Source organism: Ranitomeya variabilis, chromosome 8 (genome assembly GCF_051348905.1).
Source record: "Ranitomeya variabilis isolate aRanVar5 chromosome 8, aRanVar5.hap1, whole genome shotgun sequence".
Taxonomy (NCBI): domain Eukaryota; kingdom Metazoa; phylum Chordata; class Amphibia; order Anura; family Dendrobatidae; genus Ranitomeya; species Ranitomeya variabilis.
This window is the reverse complement of record NC_135239.1, coordinates 183,011,282-183,033,924: the sequence shown is the minus strand read 5'-3', so window position 1 is coordinate 183,033,924 and position 22,643 is coordinate 183,011,282. Positions and strand designations below refer to the sequence as shown.

General features: G+C 40.4%; 1 long non-coding RNA gene across 1 annotated transcript in view; it reads right to left on the bottom strand.

Annotated features, from left to right (window-relative positions):
* LOC143788362 (uncharacterized) overlaps nucleotides 1-17,740 on the bottom strand; it is a 75,236-nt gene extending 57,496 nt beyond the window's left edge. Inside the window, exon 1 of the long non-coding RNA XR_013218611.1 lies at nucleotides 17,660-17,740. This is a non-coding gene — a long non-coding RNA (uncharacterized LOC143788362). The remainder of the gene's footprint in view (nucleotides 1-17,659) is intronic.
* Nucleotides 17,741-22,643: the final 4,903 nt, after the last annotated feature.

Below are 22,643 nucleotides of genomic sequence, written 5' to 3'. Positions count from 1 at the left end.
AGCTCGAGATTCAGTCATCTTCTCGGCAGGATTCTGTTTCATGATCATACAGAAAATGCTGCAGACAAACAATGGGGATAAGTACGATATTTCTACTTTTATTACTACATTTAGGGCCCATTCATTATTACATTTGCACCTTTTTTTGTTCACTTTTTGGTGTTCTTCATTGTTTTTGATCTGCGATTTATTCTTTTAATTTGAGCCTTTTTTATGCCTATTTGATATATTGGTATTTGCCTGTTGTTTTTTTTATGTTCCCTATAGTGGAGGGGGATGGGTTCCAGATGTCTTCAGACGATTCTTCAATTAGAAATTTTATAAAAAGTTTCAAAATTTGATGCAAATTTACTCCAGTCCCACTTTTGGAGTTATTTTATGTACACCCAGTAATTTTGGTGAAAAATTTGCACCATTTAGCCAAACATGCAATGTTTTGCCCATAGAGATGGTGAAATGGATCAAACGCGGAAATAAGAATTCATATTCATCACTTACACTTTGTCATTTCTTTTTTTTTTACTTGTGTTACTCGTTGGCGTCATTCCCGTCAAATTCTTCAAAATGACGCACATGGTTCATGAATTTTACGCAACATCGAAACTGTTTTTCACTTTTTGTCCTTGTTCTGTACTCTTTAGTGCAAAAAGTCGAATGTTTTGTAGAAAAAAAAAAAAGCCCAAAATTTGAGGCAAACTGGCGTAGATTAATATCACTCCAGGTGACAAATTTAATGATTTGTTAAAAAGTCGAAAACATCAGGAATCCTCAAATCCAGGCCAAAATGCTGAACATAGAAGAAAAAAAAACACAAAGACATAAAATAGATTCTAAAAAAGACAAATATTAAAAGAATTTAAAAAAAAAAGGGAAAAAAAGGGCACAAATGCAACGATCTATTGGGAGCAAAAAGCATTTTTGTTCTTGCAGTACATTGTTGAATTTGGCAGGAAAAAAATCATCAAATACCTCAAGGCAAGAAAAGGAGAAGTGAGTTAAATCACCCCCAAACAAAGAAATGGAAATTATAAATGGGTCCCTTAGTGTTCGTTTAACTAGAAAGAAGGGAATCGGGGAATTTGGAGAATTCGAGGACCCATCAAAACCGTAGTTGCAGGCCCCATGGAAGTTTTACCTTTTCAGATTCTGTATTAATCTCTTAGCAGGTTTGTGTAATCTGAGGGCAGCATGAGGTAGGTAGGGGCTGAGATACTGATTTCAGTGACAAGTCACTTATTAGGCTGTTTTAATACAATGAGTGGTTTATCAGCAGGAGATAATCATTGCCGGAACGGTGCCCACATGCATCTTGGTCCAACCCCGCCCACAGCACTGATTAGCTGCTTACAGTCTATATACAGTGTAGAAAGAAAGCTGTCAATTAGGAGTGTGGGTGGAGTTAGCTTTGTGAGCTCTTCTACATCTAAAAACTCTGATTGTATAACAATTGCTGCACCCAGTAAACTAACATTAGATATAAATGTAACAGAAAAATGCAGTAAAAATCAACAAAACATATTAAGCAAATATAGATTCCACAGCGTGGAACACCCGACACACATTTCGCCGGTGGCTTTGACAAGGAAAAGGTTAGTATCATGAGATTTTAAACCTGAACGGACCAATCAGATGCTTGCCTTTTCCTCTTTCCCTTGTCAAAGCCACCGGCAAAACGCGCGTCGGGTCTTCCAGATGCTGTAGAGTTTGTATTTACTTAATATGCTTTGTTGATTTATACTACATTTTTCTACCGGTATCTCCTGATGTTTTATTGCTCTATATGTTTGTCTCGGTTTGATCATTTCAGTAGGGGTCATTTTGATTATACTGATATACACTCCTTTGACTTTTTCCCCATTACTTACCTCCAGTATTTATTGATGAGCACATGTCCCTTTATTTTATACTACTTCATTGTTCCTATATTCACATATCAGGATGATTACTTTACTGAACTGTTATGTAAAGTCTGCATGCTCTCTGACACTGGTCACTTTTGACCAAAATGTCACCGAGCAACCCAGTTAGTGACACATCACTGGAATCAGGCTCTCTGTCCCTACCTCATGCTGCTCTCAGCTGAGGTACCAGAAACCCACTGACGCTTTATATAAGAGCAGCATGATATAGGGGCAGTGACACTGATTCCAGTGATGTGCCACGTACTGCGCTGCTTGATGTAATTTTGATAAAAGCACAGTTTTAGCAGCAGGAGATTATCACTAGAAGACTAGTAAACCTGCTGTTGTGTAGTCCTCCATATTCATGAGCTCTGTATAAGCTCCGCCCCCACCACTGATCGGCCGCTTTCTGCCTCTGCGCAGTGCACACAGAAAGCGGCCAATCAGTGGTGTGGGCGGGGTTATACAGAGCTCAGCATTTACAGAACTGCTAGATCTGCAGCAGATAAAACTGTGATGGTAAGAAAATGACAGCAAGCAACCTAGTAAGTGACACATCATTGGAATCAGGGTCTCTGCCCCTACACCATGTTGCTCTCAGATTACATAGAAAAATGCCAGTGACAGAATCCCTTTAAACAGGTGGCAATAAGTCGTGGCATGCTCCATTGGGCGCTGTGTTACAGTTCTGCGCCCTGTACAAGAGACATTCGTATTCCCATTAGCGCCCTTGTTAGCCGCATACCTTCCACTCGCAAACAACTGTCCGTGCTATAGGAATCCTAAAATATCTAGAGAGCACGATATCAACTGCTGAACCCTCGCTGGCATTACAGGCAGCGTGATTTTTTTTCTGTAATTGGATATGTCATTTTCTTGAATATAATCCACCTTAATTAGTCCTCCTTGTATAATGAAAGCAACTGGGCAATTTCTCTTGACAGCCCTAATCTGTTAATGCACGTATAATAAGTTCTTAATCAGATCTCTCACCACTTTGCGCGGGGTCATTTAATACGTTGATAGGACAAACAAAAGATTGCACCATCCGTAGTAGTGAAATATCTGCCAATGACCCGAATTCTTCTCCCAGTGATCACCCCGGATCCTGGCTGCCCATCGTACAGAAGGCATCTGAAATCTGACCTCTCCTTAATAAAGTCATTCTGTTAATTGTGGCTCATTACCTGATTACACAGATACAGAACCCGGCGTAGAGAGGTGCCTCATGGACGTGCGAGCTGAGAGCACTTTTGTAGATTTGCCGGAGGTCTTACTTGGCACAAATTTGAGTAGATTGAACTTAACAATCATTAAGGGTTCGCTCCATTTATCTGCTGCCAGAAATCTTGGCCAAGGATCTTAGAGTTTCTCCAAACCCCTTTATTTACTTACTTATTTTAACCTCCATCAGCGATCGCCTTCTCCTCTTGGGATTACGATTGTAATGTCTTCTAGTCAAAAAGAATTACCATTACAATGGGGAAAAGTTCTTCTATATCCCGCCATCACAGTACAGTAAATCTGCTCTGGCTGATTCATACTATGGGACTTTTGGTCCCAGATGAACTACATATGTTACAGATGCTGTGATTGCGTCTGCCATTGTTGGAGTGATTCTACGTTACTGACACGTAAGGGAAATAATCACGTACATGATTTTATTGTATCACTCCAGAAAGGACCCTGATACTAATTGCTGAGAACAGTGGGAAGGCGCTCACTTTTGAAGAATGTGCACCTGCTAGACCGCTAGGTTCCTATGAAGATCTTTATCATTATGAGTTTTCCATACTGTCCCTATTTAAGCGCTAAAAGGTTTTATCCGATCTTAGGGTACAAGTCTACAGTTGGGTACGGAAAGTATTCAGACCCCTTTAAACTTGTCACTCTTTGCTTCATTGCAGCAATTTGGTAAATTCAAAAAAGTTCTTTTTTTTCTCATTAATGTATACTCTGCACCCCACCTTGACTGAAAAAAACAGAAACGTAAAAATTATTGCAAATTTAATAAAAAAGAAAAACTGAAATATCAAATGGTCATAAGTATTCAGACCCTTTGCTCAGACACTCATATTTAAGTCACATGCTGTCCATTTCCTTGTGATCCTCCTTGAGATGGTTCTACTCCTTCATTGGAGTCCAGCTGTGTTTAATTATACTGATAGAACTTGATTTGGAAAGACGCACACCTGTCTATATAAGACCTCACAGCTCACAGTGCATGTCAGACCAAATGAGAATCATGAGGTCAAACGAACTGGTCAAGGAGCTCAGAGACAGAATTGTGGCAAGGCACAGATCTGGCCAAGGTTACAAAAGAATTTCTGCAGTATTCAAGGGTCCTAAGAGCACAGCGGCCTCCTTAATCCTTAAATGGAAGAAGTTTGGGACCACCAAAAGTCTTCCTAGACCTGTCAAAACTGATCAATCGTGGGAGAAGAGCCTTGGTGAGAGAGGTAAAGAAGAACCCCAAGATCACTGTGGCTGAGCTCCAGTGATGCAGTAGGGAGATGGGAGAAAGTTCTACAAAGTCAACTATCACTGCAGCCCTCCACCAGTCGGGCCTTTATGGCAGAGTGGCCCGACGGATGCCTCTCCTCAGTGCAAGACATATGAAAGCCCACATAGAGTTTGCTAAAGAGCACATGAATGACTCCCAGACTATGAGAAATAAGATTCTCTGGTCTGAGGAGAGGAAGATAGACCTTTTTGGTGATAATTCTAAGCGGTATGTGTGGAGAAAACCAGGCACTGCTCATCACATGCCCAATACAATCCCAACAGTGAAACGTGGTGGCAGCATCATGCTATGGGGGTGTTTTTCAGCTGCAGGGAGAGAACAACCGGTTGTCATTGAAGGAAACATGAATGCGGCCAAGTACAGAGATAAGAGATATCCTGGATGAAAACCTCTTCCAGAGTGCTCTGGACCTCAGACTTGGCCAAAGGTTCACCTTCCAACAAGACAATGACCCTAAGGACAAAGCTAAAATAAGGAGTGGCTTCAGTACAACTCTGTGACCATTTTTGACTGGCCCAGCCAGAGCCCTGACCTAAACCCAATTGAGCATCTCTGGAGAGACCTGAAAATGGCGGTCCACCAACGTTCACCATCCAACCTGACGGAACTGGAGAGGATCTGCAAGGAAGAATGGCCGAGGATCCCCAAATCCAGGGGTGACAAACTTGTTGCATCATTCCCAAGAAGACTCATGGCTGTACTAGCTCAAAAGTTGCTTCTACTCAATACTGAGCAAAGGGTCTGAATACTTATGACCATGTGATATTTCAGTTTTTCTTTTTTAATAAATTTCCAAAATTGTCTACATTTCTGTTTCTCTAGTCAAGCTGGGGTGCAGAGTGTACATTAATGAGAAAAAAGAACTTTTTTGAATTTCCCAAATGGCTGCAATGAAACAAAGTGAAAAATTTTAAGGGGTCTAAATACTTTCCATACCCACTGTATGTGACTGCAGACTTGTGAATCCTCACATCATGTGCAATACGCACTCTAAGGATTCTCTGGTGCCAGCGATGGTAATGGGGGGGTTGCATGACCGCAAGTATACAATTTGTATACATGCAGTCACATGCTGACTAGACGTTCACGGCCTTGTTCAATCTAAGTGTATGGAGTGATGCCAGACACGTCTAGTCGGAATGTGTCCAGAAGTATTTAAATTCCATACTTGCGGTCACATAACTACCCACTCCCGACATTGGAGAATCCTTGCAATGTGCATGATGCGAGGATCAACAAGTCTGCAGTCACATAGAGTAACTGTGGACTTGTAGCATAAGGCTGGACAACCCCTTTAAGCCTAGATGAATGCCTGTTCTTAACGTGTTCTTGTTCTTTTATATAAAATTGAAAGCATGGTCTGGCCCCTCTTATGCACCACAAAAAGATAAAACTGTTATTGGTGCAAATCCCAGTCTAATATGTTCAGGAACTATCCCTATTCAGCATTCTGGCAGCACTAAATGTGCAGGAACTTCCTTTCTCCTAACGTACCTGTATGTCATTGTGTCTGCCATTATACAATTGTTTGGATAATACTGAAAGCTCGCCTCTCTGTAATGCCTCCATGACTTTTGACCAACATGACGGTAGAAGCAGAGAGATAAATCCCAGCCCCACTTCAATAACCCATCTCCTCTGCTGATAGATACAAATTACAGATAAACCGGAGGGAGACAGCTATTGGCCAGCACTTGGCCACCATTGGGTATCCCAACCTATTACAACATCCTCAATAGGCTCCAGATGGGTCAAAACAACCAGTGCCAAGGACCTTCATCCCGGTACTGATGTGCGTACGCAAAGTATGACCACAGTTAGGCCATATACGTTTGTTTAAGGCCAAGACTACAAGCCTTAAATGTTTTGTTGCACCAAATGGTAGCACAGGGGAAGTGCATACATATTGATTAATAATAAAAGCTTGCAGGCAGTGCGGGAGACCATGAGACCAGGACTGTAGCCTAAGGTTTGACTCTTCTTGATCTTGACCACATGGATATGTCATTGTTGGCTGGGGGATCCCTGCTCCTTAAAAGTCTTTTTTAGTAAACGATTGTATCCCCCATGAAATATCAATTCAGGATAAAAACGAGCAAACAATTTGCAGGAACCTGGTCCAATGGTCATGTTGGTAGTCCATGGCCTCCAGACCAGAGGTGCCTCCTCTGATTAGTAGTCCCAATGTCATTTTTCCAGTATGATGTTGCACTGGGCCGACTAATTAGAAGCTTTGTAAGGCTGCAGCCATGGACTACTTGCCCGGCCACTGGACCAGGGTCTTCAGAATTTTGCTTCCCAACTCTAATTCTAGAGCATTTGTGGTTCCTCTGTTATTCCTCCCAGAACTGTATGACTAAATTGACAACAGGGTGTTACCCATTGGTTTTTTTTCCTTACATTGACTGACACTGACGGTAACAGACTGTATTCGCTAGTTTTGGTTACAGGAATTGTACCAGTCTTATAAAGGAGCGGCACATAATTTATTCATTGATGCCCAGTGACGATCTGTGTAAGGACTTACCCTTTTCATACCCGGACTTACCCTTTTCATACTCGGTTATTAAATTATTCATCAATTTATAGGAGGAATAACAATATAGCTGAACAACCCAGATTTCTAAGAAAGAAATTAATTAAGAATACTTTATAGTTACTAAAATAACCTGTCACCGATCCTGACTTGTTTATGTCTAAGAAACTTTTACCTAGGTACCAGCTGTTCAATAATTCTGGAGTTAATGACCTGAGCCTCTTTGTCGGACACTTTAATTCTAGATTTACAGTGGAAACACCAGGAAGGGATAATCAGTGCTGTCATCTGAGCACAATCTCATGTTTCCGCAAATGTCCCGAGTCATCATATCGCACACTTGTCAAAGCTCCGAACATTGACTTACAGTAAGTATCTCCTATAATTGGTGCTTTTGAGACTTACTTTTCTTCCAGAAGAGCACTAATTAGAAATAGGATAACTTATATAAAAACTAAACTTTCATACATATTTTTATAATTTTTTTCCCCCAGTATTTTAAAGTTATGAACCTTTCGAAATCACTTTCTTAGGGGATTTATCTTCATTTTTGTAAAAAAAAAAAAATTTCCACGTAAGTGGCTTCCAAACCCCGGCTTTTCCACAGTCTATTTTCCTTTTTCAGCTGCCCTGATATCAGAAAGTAATTATGCGGAGTACAGATGATGACAGTGATGGGTCAACGCCTGTCTCCTCCTCCGAGTGTCCCGCTTATCAGAACTACCTCCTGCAGCAGCTTATCCCCAGAATTAGCGACACAGGTGCTGAATCGACCCATCACTGCCATCATCTGTGCTCCAAATGAGTATGTTCTGGTATGTTAGCGCTATATATATATATATATATATATATATATATATATATATATATATATATATATAAAGATTATTATTATATCATACTGCTATTATTAATGGACTGAAAAAAAATAGCAGGGGGTTGGAAGTCATTTACATGCATTTATTACAGGAATAGAGACAAACCCCTAAAAAAAGTGATTTCTAAAGTTTCTTAACTTTCCAAAGTTATATATATATATAAAAAAAACTCTTCAGTTATTCTTTAAAGAAACCCACCCACCAGAAAGGCACGAGCTCCCGGTCAGTAAGCTGGTGACGGACAGCTCTCGGTCACTGGATCCCAGAAATACTGGTTGGAACAGATACGTGAATCAGTCTCCAGCAGTAGTTGTAGTAATGTTTCTCCCCATTGACCGCACCATGTAATATCAGTTTTTAGGCACTTTGCTGTGTATATTCCTGGCATGAGACCACTCCCCGGCACATGTAACAATTGAATAAAATATTTGTTTTAGTTTTTATAGGGTGACTTCACTAAACTTCAGACTATGGGAAAATTGGACGGAGACAGGCTCTGAAAGTGCCAGCATTTAAATGAAAGACAGCTTTAATATCTGCCGAGTTCATAACCTCACGTCATGTTATTTTAACATTCTGTTCTGGCTCGGCTCTGACATTAGAAGGTAATCAGGAGACAAAGTACAATGAAGTCGGTCGCCATTTCCATTTGGCAGCCGCAGTAATTTGACGGTTTGTTTCTAATACACGCTTTTTAATACCGTCCATTTCTGCAGTCCAATATATTCAGACAAGAGAACTGATTTCTTATTGTTAGCTGGAGACGTCCGTCTTTCTACAGCATGAGTGTTCCTAAACTCTGTACCAGGTGCAAGAACTGAGAATAATCTGCCATTATACAGGGTGATATCTAAAGGACCCCTCCATCCAAAATGTGACTTTTATATCTGAAAACAATTTATTGAAATTCAGTGCCCAGGTAAATAGTATACACTAGTATGTGCCCTACAAGGCACATCTTCTGCATGTTTTTCACAGTACATGCAGAATCCAGGTATAACTATACTTTGCCAAAATTAATATAATACAGTGCCAACATCAATATAAAGGGTACCCACGGTCTCACACTTAGCTCACAAGTTGCCATAGAAAATTGTGGTCACTGCTGCAGTCTCTGTCCCCACACTGAAACAAAGCTTCATCAGTGATTTCCTTTTCAGGACCTGGGCTAGTCCCTGCTCTACTTAGCATGCGTCAGTTATTAATACCGATGTATGCTCAGTAGGAACTTGTCACTATGCAAATTTATTTTTAATGCACAGTGACAGTGCGCTCCCTCGTCGGCTCTTATGAGAAGTGACAAGCCGGCAAGAGAGCGCACTGTCAGTGCACATTGTAAATACATAACCCAGTGAACCAAGACAAGCCCTACAACTGAAAATGATGCCTGTTTCTAGGGCTTGTATCTGCTTTTCCTGCTTGCCGTGCGCTCTCCTTACAATGCACATTGATAATATGCTCTCTAGCCAGCTGTCACTTCTCAGAACTGGCGAGGAAGCACATTGGCATTGCACATTAAAAAAGATATTGCCTAGTGGCAAGATTGTCCTGAGCATACATCGGACTTAACAACAGGTGCATGCTCAGTATTACAGGGACTAGCCCAGGCCCTGAAATGAACGTCACTGATGACGCTACAGTTCAAAGTGGGGACAGAGGCGACTTGGTTGAGTATTCCAGCATGTACTAGGGATTCAAGTGTAATCAAACAGGAAGTTGGGAAAAAAAATAAAATAGTTAAAATAATGTTGAGAGGGAATGGAAGGGAATTTTTAGTTAAAGTACATTTGAAACACAATTAGATTTTTACATGAAATAGATGTTTTGGATTAAATTAGTGTTATTTTCGATCAACCCCTTAAAGAGGTTGTCTCAATAATGGTTAAAATTGCAAAGTGTTTGTCACAACAAGAAACGTAGCTATTTTAATCATATTAAAAGCCCTCTCCTTTCTCAAGGATGGAGGGAATTTTAGGGCTCAGTCAAACGGTCGTATAAATCTGATCGAGATTGGAATACAATGCACAGACTGGCCAGCGGCTCTCCTATCCCCAGCGTGACAGCTGCATAGAAATACATAAAGCTGTCACGTGCGGGTTGCAAGAGCTGGCACCCAGTCAGTGCACTGTGTTCCTAACAGAACCAAGCACAGTACTTAGATACACTAACAGAACAAAGCTCAATACATGGATACACTAATAAAACCAAGCTGAGTACATGGATACACTAGCAGAACCAAGCTCAACACATGGATGAACTAACAGAACCATGGTAAGTATGGATGAACTAACAGAACCATGCTGAGTACATGGATACACTAACAGAACCAAGCTCAACACATGGATGAACTAACAGAACCATGGTAAGTATGGATGAACTAACAGAACCATGCTGAGTACATGGATACACTAACAGAACCAAGCTCAACACATGGATGAACTAGTAGAACCATGCTCAGTACATGGAGACACTAACAGAACCAAGCTCAACACGTGGATGAACTAATAGAACCATTCTGAGTACATGGATACATTACCAGAACCAAGATCAAACCAAGGAAGCCTGGAGGAAGAAGAACCATACGCTCCCAAAGATGACAAGTGAAAACTACTCTTTAAACCCTCGTTTCAGTGTGTCTTTAGCTGGTACATCATTGTTTAGTGGCCGGTCTTTCGTGGTCAAAAGCCACAAGGGAGTTTATTGGTAGTATGTGCAAGGAGAATTTAGAAGTAGGAGGTTCACCTATGGGATTGATAGCACAGGACCACTGAACAAGTTTGGATTGGCACACCGGGGAGTCAGGGAATCTCCTGATAGGCCATTCTGATGTTTCTCAGTGGTTTTGTGCCTTCTTCTTCAATATTTTTGTTGAGCCTCGTGAATGGTTGCAGCAGTTATTTGCTGTAGATGTGACATCACTGCTACAGCCATGTCATCACAGACCGATAAGCAGCTTTTCACAGGTGGTGCTAGAGTAGGAGCTGAAGTAAGTCTGTTTTAGCTATTTTTGAGAAGATCAAGCCATTGTGAGCAATTATATAAGTCAACAACCTCTTACATAATTTTTGTTGTCACACAGTGAACCCTATATAACCTCCAAAAAGAAACACCTCACTTAGAAAATAAATTAAAAAAACTATTCAATATATCAGTTTAGAGTCATATAAATATTAAAAGGTTATAATGTCATTATAGTTAAAGAATAGTTACCCAAGTTAGTCACAAAATACCCACGCCCCGACGCGCGTTTTGCACATTTGCATCCTCAGGAGAGACATGAGGACTCCTGATATGACTCTAACCTGATACATCTATTTGATATATGGCGGCTCACATTATTATTCCTCAGTGTGTGCTATTTTGTATGAGAGTATTGGTACCTCTATGCACTTGCACTTTTATTATATCAATTCTCCTTATTTACTTAGTTATTTAATGTTTATCTGCATGTTTCATGATTTATTAGTATTTTATTACTTTTGTATCCATCAACCTTCATATAATATTTATGAGCATCACTAATTCTCCCTTCACCAGATTCCTTATGCTTACTATTTCCCTGGAATTTTTGTATGTATATTATATGAAATAAATATGGAAAATGAAAATAAGTGTGGTGTTTCTTCTTGTAAGTTCTACAATTCTCTCTTTACACACACTTAACTTTTTGTCTTTGTAAATCGGTAACACCGTGAATCCTGTGAGATTGAACTCTGCACAATAATAGTGTGTTTTGTTTCATCTCATCCTACAATTTTTTTCCATTATTTTTTAGTACATTATATGGTAAATTCAAATGTGGTCTTCAAAACTACAACTTGTTCTGCACAAAAAAAACAAGACGTCGGTTATGTCAACAGGAGAATGAAACAAGTTATAACTCTTGGAAGATAAAGATGAAAAAACTAAAACAAAAAAAAAGATAAATAACCGCAGTAGGACGGTATTAAAAGGCACTAAACTAAGCTTTCATTAGTTTGGCGTTTAGTAAGGTACAGGTCCTTCTCAAAAAATTAGCATATAGTGTTAAATTTCATTATTTACCATAATGTAATGATTACAATTAAACTTTCATATATTATAGATTCATTATCCACCAACTGAAATTTGTCAGGTCTTTTATTGTTTTAATACTGATGATTTTGGCCTACAACTCCTGATAACCCAAAAAACCTGTCTCAATAAATTAGCATATTTCAACCGTCCAATCAAATAAAAGTGTTTTTTAATAACAAACAAAAAAAACATCAAATAATAATGTTCAGTTATGCACTCAATACTTGGTCGGGAATCCTTTGGCAGAAATGACTGCTTCAATGCGGCGTGGCATGGAGGCAATCAGCCTGTGACACTGCTGAGATGTTATGGAGGCCCAGGATGCTTCAATAGCGGCCTTAAGCTCATCCAGAGTGTTGGGTCTTGCGTCTCTCAACTTTCTCTTCACAATATCCCACAGATTCTCTATGGGGTTCAGGTCAGGAGAGTTGGCAGGCCAATTGAGCACAGTAATACCATGGTCAGTAAACCATTTACCAGTGGTTTTGGCACTGTGAGCAGGTGCCAGAAAGCATGAAGTGCTCCAAAATCTCCTGATAGCTAGCTGCATTGACCCTGCCCTTGATGAAACACAGTGGACCAACACCAGCAGCTGACATGGCACCCCACACCATCACTGACTGGGTACTTGACACTGGACTTCAGGCATTTTGGCATTTCCTTCTCCCCAGTCTTCCTCCAGACTCTGGCACCTTGATTTCCGAATGACATGCAAAATTTGCTTTCATCAGAAAAAAGTACTTGGGACCACTTAGCAACAGTCCAGTGCTGCTTCTCTGTAGCCCAGGTCAGGCGCTTCTGCCGCTGTTTATGGTTCAAAAGTGGCTTTACCTGGGGAATGCGGCACCTGTAGCCCATTTCCTGCAAACGCCTGTGCACGGTGGCTCTGGATGTTTCCACACCAGACTCAGTCCACTGCTTCCTCAGGTTCCCCAAGGTCTGGAATCGGTCCTTCTCCACAATCTTCCTCAGGGTCCGGTCACCTCTTCTCGTTGTACAGCGTTTTCTGCCACATTGTTTCCTTCCAACAGACTTACCATTGAGGTGCCTTGATACAGCACTCTGGGAACAGCCTATTTGTTGAGAAATTTCTTTCTGGGTCTTACCCTCTTGCTTGAGGGTGTCAATGATGGCCTTCTTGACATCTGTCAGGTCGCTAGTCTTACCCATGATGGGGGTTTTGAGTAATGAACCAGGCAGGGAGTTTTTAAAAGCCTCAGGTATCTTTTGCATGTGTTTAGAGTTAATTAGTTGATTCAGAAGATGAGGGTAATAGGTCGTTTCGAGAACCTTTTCTTGATATGCTAATTTATTGAGACAGGTTTTTGGGGTTATCAGGAGTTGTAGGCCAAAATCATCAGTATTAAAACAATAAAAGACCTGACAAATTTCAGTTGGTGGATAATGAATCTATAATATATGAAAGTTTAATTGTAATCATTACATTATGGTAAATAATGAAATTTAACACTATATGCTAATTTTTTGAGAAGGACCTGTATAACCCTATAAAGATACATTAAGAAATTATACAAAAAATAACTTTAAAAAAAAAACCTCTATGTGGGCAGATGGGACGAGGCTGCCATATATGAGGGTGGCGGACTGCATGAAAACCTTGTCCTCTGGCACAGGTTTATTGATGATATTATTTTTATATGGTCAGGAGGCCCAGAATCCCTGGCTGATGTTTTAGTTGATATCAATAAAAATATGTATTTTTTAAACTTTACTGCGGTTACTAGCACTGAGACGATTAACTTTCTGGACTTGAAGATTTTCATACAAGAAGGCATGATTCACACGTGTACTCATTCTAAACCTACCGATTGTAATAATTACATATCCAAGAATAGCTGCCATCTTCCCAATTGGCTTTTAAATGTGCCAAAAAGTCAATATACTTGGGCGTATAGAAACTGCTCACGCCCTCAGAATTTTAATACAGAGGCAGATTTATTGACTACTAAATTCATCAACAAAGGATATGATGGTGATCATCTTTTAAATGCTAGAAGGATGGTATTAAGCAAGCCACGTGAAGACCTTTTGAAAGATAATTGAAAAGATAAAGAAAATTGTGACATCATGAGTGACATCCCTATTATTATTCAATATAATGCTAATATGCATATTTTTAAAAAAAATTGTTGGGAGACACTGGGATTTGTTAAAGGAGGATAAAATAATTGGTGATTCAATACCTCCGAACCCCAGGTTTATTTTTAGAAAAACCCACAATTTGGGTAACATGATAGCTCCCTCAATACCCGTTTATAACCAAGAATGGAGATCCACCTGTTATGTTGGGAGACAAACACCAGGTTTTTATCCTTGTCGCCATTGTCGAATATGCAAATCATTAAAGACATCAAAACAACAATTTATTTCAAATGGGACAAAGGAGTTTAAGATCTGGGATGTCATCACATGCACTATTACTGGGGTGATTTATTCTTTGAAATGCCCATGTAGTAAAATTTATGTGAGACGTACTAAACGCCCTCTTAATGTAAGGCTAAACGAACATTTGAGGAATATAAGGAATAAGTTCGTTGGTCATCCACTGTCTAAGCATTATAGAGAGTATCATAACGGGTTAATTAATGGCACAACAGTCACAGGCTTGGAGATAATTAAAAGAGACTTTCGAAAAGGTGACTTTATTAAGAAAATGTCTAGAGTTGAGAGTAGCTGGATTTTTGCTCTTGATTCACTGAAGCCATGTGGTTTAAACAGTGAGGTTGAGTTATTTGCGTTTACTTAATGTATCTACCTCCATCCCCATCCCATTGCGGCAAAGGAACATATTGTATATAAAGCAGCTCTGTTCTCTCACAGACCGTCCCTGACGAAGGAGACCATGATCTCCAAAATGAGTAGGAATTGGTCCCGATAGCGCCTCGTACCCCTGCCGGTCACGTGACAACTGACGTCACACAAGGTCCTGTCAGCTGAAGGCGGCATCGTACTCCTTGATCACGAGCTCTCCAAGCTCGTGTACCGCTGGGAAGGAGGCTAAGGGAGCGTTTGTCACCGGCGGGAACAGCGCTCCTGAAGATACTTGGTTCCTGAGCTGCTGTTTTGACTTTTACTTCTACCACCATCTGTAGAAAGGGGGATTCCAGGAGGAAAAAAAAAACCCTATTGTGGACTTCAACATCGCCTATTAAAAGGTAAATACAGCATTGCCTGCCATCTGCATTTTACCTGGGAATAGATGTGCACCAACAGTTGGATCAAGAAACATATATGAACTAATTGGACTTTATATTTTAGGTATATTTTAGGTATATACATACGAATGACTTTTTAGGCTATTTGATCATCTAATTTTATTTTAATATATATCTAATAAATATGTTCCCTCTTTTTTATTGGTACAGTTGGTATGTATAGGCGCAAACTATATGAGTTTTTACAAAAAAATAACTTTAAATTATTAGTTTTTAGGCCCATAGTAAAAAAATATATAACAGGCAGGTAGTTGCTAGCAGAAGCAGCTACCTGCCTGTTCTACCCGACTGCTCTTCTTCTTCCAGGCTGCTCTGTCGACAGAGCGTCATGCTGATTGACAACGGAAGCTTCTAAATCGCCGACATGAACAGTCTGTGTCGGCAGAAATCGGTTCCGGGCACAACAGGCAGGTAGTTAGCAAGTACCTGCTTGTTAGTTCTGAGATAAATAATCAAAAAAATAGTCCTGGAAAACCCATTAAAGGTTCTATCTGATACCAACGGGTTCCCGATCTCCATGGATCATAGACATTTCACTTTCCAATCCTGCTCCCCTTAATCTGAAGGCAAGATATTCCATTAAACCAACATATGTGTCATGTTCCTATATTAGCAGAAATCAAATCATAGGGGTAACCTCTGTTACCAAAGGGCTGTACATATCAATCCGGGGGAGCAGCTGAGAGAGGCTCGGTATGGCCCTCACCGTGTAGGGAAAAAAATCTTTGATGTTTTGCAAAAACCTTGGACATAAAGAAATCCTTGTAATTGCATTCAGGCCCCCAGCACTTTGCCCAAATTTGTTTTGGATCTGCAATAAACACACAAGCGTGAGATCAATCTGAACAATTACCATTGCGCACGTCTTTGATCTCACGGCCGCGTATGAAAATGCAGATTGCAAAGAAAAGAAAAACAAACCACAGTATAATTGTGGTCAAATAAGATAAAACCCGCTACATGAAGAACAAATCAAGAACATGAGGACGTAGAGTTTGCTGAAAGGAAAATGTCAGCTCAATAGTATAATAGGATGTAACTATAAAGGGAGGCGATTACTGATTTGCAGCCTTGTCTTAATTAGATTTTAGGACGCTGAGATTTCTGCAGCGATTATTTCTCCTGACGTCAATGCAAAAATTATAAGCGAATGATCTAATACACACTTCAGTAACCATTGGTGAACATAGACAGAAAAAGCACCCCAATGAGGGATCATCATGATACGGCTGTCTAAAATCAATCACTAATTAGTGGCCATGAAATTAGTTTGTCACAAATTTACATGCAGTTTGCTGCTTTTATGTGGCAGTGGGCCCACTTACCCACTGGGCCCTAGAGCAACTGCTCTGTATTTCTTCCCCTGCGAATAGTCTACATCATTGTTAGGAGATGGTCATACTGCCCACTATCCCCCTTGAAGACACATATATTGTTGAAGTGTATTCTAGAGTTTAATGTGTATTGTGACATGCATTATTGGTGATAGCATTGTCTTCTGCCCGACGATAGGGATAGTTATGGTTAATATTTGGGACTAGCCCAGAGTGGGAGGGAATATGGTAAAGGGACAAAGACAGTTTCCTGTCAGGAAGACAAATAGGGCCCAGCGTGCAGTAAAAGCAGATCTATGGTCTGATTAGTGAGCAGAGCCGTGTGATGTGGGTGTCTCTGACATGGATAGATACCAAGGCAGTCGATAGTGTGATTGTGAGTAGAGAGATGGAGAAGTGACTGAAGGACTGAGTGATCAATTGGAGACTGGTCTTGGGACCGGATGTTTAGCAGTGCGGCCCTGTGTTTATAACTCAGGTAACAGGCCAGCACGGGACCTGAAAACATGAGATGAAGAGAGTGCCACGGGAGTGAGGACCAAGCTATTAGAAGCAGAGAAGCTAAGAACCGGCCATATTGGCAAACTGTTCCCTTAACAGGGAAGAGGAAGCGGAATCGCTGGTTGAGAATAGGACACTCACTTACTGGACTATAGCGCCCCCATATCATAAGCCCACATACTCAGCCCTGACCCCCATCTTCATGTAACGTGCTGGGGCATAAGAGACGACTATCTTGCCCACAGCTACTGCCCCGCGCCACGTTACACTATAAAGGGACATCTCCAGAACTCAGAGAATGGATTTTCCATACTGGTGTATGGCCTGCGAAACCTTCATGTGAGTTATCGACTGGGCAACATAGAGCAGGATCACCACCACGAGAGAGAAATGTACACCAGGAGGTTACCTGCTGGTCAGAAAAAGGCACAATGAAACAATGGGTGCAACATTTTTGAAGTATGTATTTGATTAATAATGTGTTGGCTCTCGGATAGTAATTGCAGATAGTCCCTGAATTGTAGACTTTCGGATTAGTTCCTCTGACTGACTACAGATTGCTTTACATCGAAGACTGCTTCAGATGACAACCGGTGGGAAGCCTAAATATCATACCTGTTCACTATTTGGTCTTGACTAGGGCTGATCGAATAGCTTCAGATAAGAGCTTATCCGAAGAGCTATATCGCTTACCGAATAGCTGCCTCGGTAACCCGGATGCCTGGAGCGCTCCCGATAATCAGCTTTTTGGTGCCGCAGCTGCATGTGTCGTGGCTGTTTGACAGTCATGACACATCCATTGTGACTGTCACAAAGTCACAACACATGCAGCTGCGGCGCCGAACAGCTGATTGTCGGGAGTGCTCCAGGTTACCGAGGCAGCTATTTGGTAAGCGCTATAGCTATTTGGATAAGGTCTTCTCCGAAGCTATGCGATCAACCCTAGTCATGACCACTAACCTCGTATCCTCTCTACTCTTGTAAGGACACCATCCTTTTTGTCTTATGGTACTCGTAGCCATTTTTTTCACCAAATTCTTTAACCCCTTTCTGACGTAATGAGCCGTCCATGTGACCTTGGCCTATTTGACTAGGGACGGATCATTATGTCATCTCGACCGCCCACGCACTAGGTGCCAGAAGCAGTCACACACCACTCCCGGCACTTTAACCCCCGAAATGTTTGATCGCAGCATTCAGAAAGCTAGCAGAGGGCTGAAAGCTCCTTTTCCCTTGGCTCAGAGACCCCGTGACATAACGCGGGGTCCAAACCATTGCCATGGTGTCCCGTTGTGGTCATGATGACATCTGGGTCACCAGACCTAGAAAACTTGCTGATCATGTGCAGTGCATGATCAGCAAGTCTCTGTCAGTTCAGAGCTGACAGTTTCTATAGCATGGAGATGCTGCCTCATCTCTATGGTATAGAAGCAATCAGCCTGTAAAAAATGATTGTCCTATAGTGGGACAAAGTAAAACATTTTTTTTTTAAATAATTGTAAAAATATATATATTTTTTTAAATAATAATACAAAAATCTAAATATATTCTATCTCTAAATAAATATTTGAATGACTTTTTTTTTATAAACAATAAAAGTACACATATGTGATATTGCCGCTTCTGCAACGACCCAACGTATAAAACTGTCCCACTAGTTAAAACCCTTTAGTGAGCACCATAAAAAAAATAAAAAACGAGGCAAAAAACAATGCTTTATCATCATGCCGCCGAACAAAAAGTGAAATAATACGCAATCAAAAAGATGGATATAAATAAACACGGTACCGCTGAAAACGTCATCTAGTCCCGCAAAAAACAAGCCGCCATACAGCTCCATCAGAAGAAAAATAAAAAAGTTATAGCTCTCAGAATAAAGCGATGCAAAAATAATATTTTTTTTACTATAAAATACCGTAGTTTTTATTGTATAAAGGTGCCAAAACATAAAAAACAATATAAATGAGGTATCACTGTAATTGTACTGACCCGAAGAATAAAACTGCTTTATCGATCTTACCACACATGGAATGGCATAAACACCCCCCCCCCCCCCCCCTCAAAAGAAATTCCTGAATTGCTGGTTTTTGTTCATTCTGCCTCCGAAAAATCGTAATAGAAAGCAATCAAAAAATATCATGTGCCCGAAAATGGTACCAATAAAAACCTCAACTCGTCCTGCAAAAAACAAGACATCACATGACTCTGTGGGCCAAAATATGTTCCCTTCCAAGCACTGTCATACGCTCAAACAGCGGTTTACCCCCAGATATGGAGTATCAGACAAATTGCACAACTTTTGGGGTCCAATTTCTCCTCTTGGGAAAATAAAAAATTGGGGGCGAAAAGATCATTTCTGTGGAAAAAAAAATGATTTTTTTATTTTCTCTGCTCTACGTTATAAACTTCTGTGAGGCTCTTGCAAGTTCAATATGCTCTCAATACATCTAGATAAGTTCCCTAGGGTCTAGTTTCCAAAATGGGGGTCTGTTGTGAATTAGAATTAGACTTTTTTGGCTCCCTCTTGTGGTCACTAGTGATATGACTCTGGGATTGTCTTTCCTCAGTTTGGCACCATCTGGGTCGTTAGTCCAGGGGTGTTGCTATATGAACTTCCTGAATTCTTAGTCTGGTGCCTGGCATTGTTGTAATCAGTTCTTTCTGTTTGCTCCTGTCTGCTGGTCTTGGTTCTTGCAAAATTAAGCTAAGTCCTGCTTCCTTGTTTTTTGGTTATTTGTATTGCTCTTATTTTTTGTCCAGCTTGTATTAAATGTGATTTCTGATTTTGCTGGAAGCTCTAGGGGGCTGGTATTCTCCCCCCGGGCCGTTAGACGGTTCGGGGGTTCTTGAATATCCAGCGTGGATATTTTTGATAGGGTTTTTGCTGACCGTATAAGTCATCTTACTATATTCTGCTATTAGTCAGTGGGCCTCTCTTTGCTAAATATCTAGTTCATTCTTACGTTTGTCTTTTCTTCTTACCTCACCGTTATCATTTGTTGGGGGCTTGTATCCAACTTTTGGGGTCTTTTCTCTGGAGGCAAGAAAGGTCTATCTTTTCCCTTCTAGGGTTAGTTAGTTCTCCGGCTGGCGCGAGACGTCTAGAACCAACGTAGGCACGTTCCCCGGCTGCTGCTATTTGTGGTGCTAGGATTAGATATACGGTCAGCCCAGTTACCACTGCCCTATGAGCTGGTTTTTTGTGTTTGCAGACTGGGTATTTATTTCTGAGACCCTCTGCCATTGGGGTCATAACAGGGGTCACTTGTGGTCGGTTTCCACTGTTTAGGCACATCAGGGGCTCTCCAAACACGACATGGTGTCCCATCTCAATTTCAGCCAATTTTGCGCTGAAAAAGTCAAACGATGCTCCTGCCCTTTCGAGCTCTGCCATGCGCCCAAACAGTGGTTTACCCCCACATATGGGGTATCAGCGTACTCAGGTCAAATTGGACTCCAAAGGTTGTTGTGCAATTTGTCCTGTTACCCTTGCAAAAATAAAAAAAATTCCTGTGAAGCACCTGGAGGGTTAATAAACTTCTTGAATGTGGTTTTGAGCACCTTGAGGGGTGCAGTTTTTAGAATGGTGTCACTTTTGGGTATCTTCTATCATATAGACCCTTTAGTGAGTTCAAATGTGATGTGGTCCCTAAAAGAAAAAAAATTGTTGTTGTAAAAATGAGAAATTGCTGGTCAACTTTTAACCCTTATATACTCCCTAACTAAAAAAAAAATTAGTTCCAAAATTGTGCTGATGTAAAGTAGACATGTGGGAAAATATGTATTTTGTGTGACATATCTCTGTGATTTAAGGACATGAAAATTCAAAGTTGGAAAATTGTGAAATTTTCAAAATTTTCGCCAAGTTTCTGTTTTTTTCACAAATAAACGCAATTCATATCAAATAAATTTACCACTATCATGAAGTACAATATGTCACAAAAAAACAATGTCAGAATAACCAGGATCAATTGAAGCGTTCCAGAGTTATAACCTCATAAAGGAACAGTTGTCAGAATTGTAAAAATTGGCCCGGTCATTAATGTACAAACCACCCTAGGGGGTAAAGTGGTTTAAATGGCCCACAGTTCATGATTTTGCACAAAATAAAAAAAAAGCTTTTTTTTTCCTTTGACCTCTTTTACGACGCAAAAAGTCAAACATTTCCCAATAGGGCGCCAAAAAATATGCAAAATATCTGTTGTACATAAAATCACTCCAGGAGGGGCTGGAATTAATTTATGCAAAAATTGATACATGTGTTTTTTCCTGAAGAATAAGTTATATACTTCGAAAAGCGTAGAAATAAACCAACACCTTACTTTACCAAATAGGGATATGTGTCTCCATTCTGTCGGCAACGCGGAATATCGTCCACTAACTCCATTTCCAGTCTGAAGACACTCGGTTAGCACACGCTCGAGCATGCGGATAACACCTTATATCTGCACGTTCGCTCATCACTAGTCACAACGTCACAATGTGCACCATGAACTTGCTGATGCATGCGCAGAACTAACCTTATGAGAAGCTCGGGGATGTCAGGGATCAGAAGATACAACGAGGACAATGAGGTGAGTATTTTCATTTTGTTTTATTTTTTACATATTACATTTGTACCCCAGAGCATAATAATGGATATTAAATTTACACAGAATAATTTCCTGGGAAGAATGGCGTGAACAGATGAATTAGATGAATTCGAATTTTGCCTGCTCCGCTCATCATAACCCAGAAGGAAAAGGAGAAGAGTAATGACAACTATCAGGAAGCCACAAAGTGGTTGTCACTGGCCTAATCAAATCCGCACCAACAATTATAAAACTGACCGAACACAAAATAGACTTGATATGATCCGAAACACAAAAGTTTTTAAGAAACTTTTTAAACTTCTCTTGTACATAGTTCCCCTTTTGTGATATTCCCACATTGCTTCTTTTTTGCGTATTTTGTATGAATGTTCTCATCTGCTTACTCTCTTTCATTGTCCTGCAGTATTTCTACGCCATCTACATGTCTGCCTCAGCTTTCACCGTTGATTCCTTTATTAATAGCCTGCTGACAATGATACTGACCGCAGAATTGTGCTGCGCCGTTCACAGCCGCCAGGTCTTTGAATGTAATGTGAAATACATTTACTGGTCTATATTACATTGTTTTGTTTGGCTTTACATGCAGAACAGTTAATTAGGACGTTCACCTCCATCCGTAAGCTTCAGTGATTTATTATGTGAAAAAAGCTGTGATTTACATATCATTTAGATGTTTTACAGTTTTCACTTGAAGAAAAACACGGTACAGCGCCTTCTAAAAATCTCCTTCACAAGTCCGGATATTGCCCTAGTAGCGTGTGATTGAGTTCAATAATTACGGTACTTTACATTTCCAGGTTAAAATATAAGGCACTTAGCATCAAATCATTATTTTATTGCTGGAAATTATTTAATCAGTGGGACAGAACAATGGGATTGAAAGACAAAAAAAGTGATCTCTATGGGATCTGGTAAACGGAATGGCTACTACCAAGTCTGTACGTGATAGCCACTTTTAGGTGGCTATGAACCGTGCCTTCATTACACTTTGCAGTTTTACCCTTTTAAGCTCATGAGACTTGCTTAAAGGCCGGGGTCACACTTGCGTGTGCAATGCGAGAAACTCACATCAATACCCGGTAGTG